Consider the following 318-nt stretch of genomic DNA (forward strand, 5'->3'; position numbering starts at 1 on the left):
AGAAAAAAAAAAAAAAGAGAGAGAAAGAGGAATATCAGAGAGATGAGGAAGAAAATTTAGAATGAGAGTAGAGATTTTTTTTAGAAAGATAGAAAAGTGAGAGAGAGTATGGAGAAAATTTAGAAAGAATTTTGTTTCTTTTAGGTAAAAACGATTTCTAAAATATAATTTTTTCTAGAAAGATATAGAATAAAAGAGGAAAAGAGAGGAGGGAGAAAATTTAGAAAGACTTATTTAAAAGAGAGAGAGAGAGAGAAGGAAGAAAATTTAGAATGAGAAACTCCTAATATGTAGATTTTTTATTTTTTTTTTTTTTTG

The sequence above is a fragment of the Macadamia integrifolia genome, unplaced genomic scaffold, assembly GCF_013358625.1.
Source record: "Macadamia integrifolia cultivar HAES 741 unplaced genomic scaffold, SCU_Mint_v3 scaffold448, whole genome shotgun sequence".
NCBI lineage: Eukaryota > Viridiplantae > Streptophyta > Magnoliopsida > Proteales > Proteaceae > Macadamia > Macadamia integrifolia.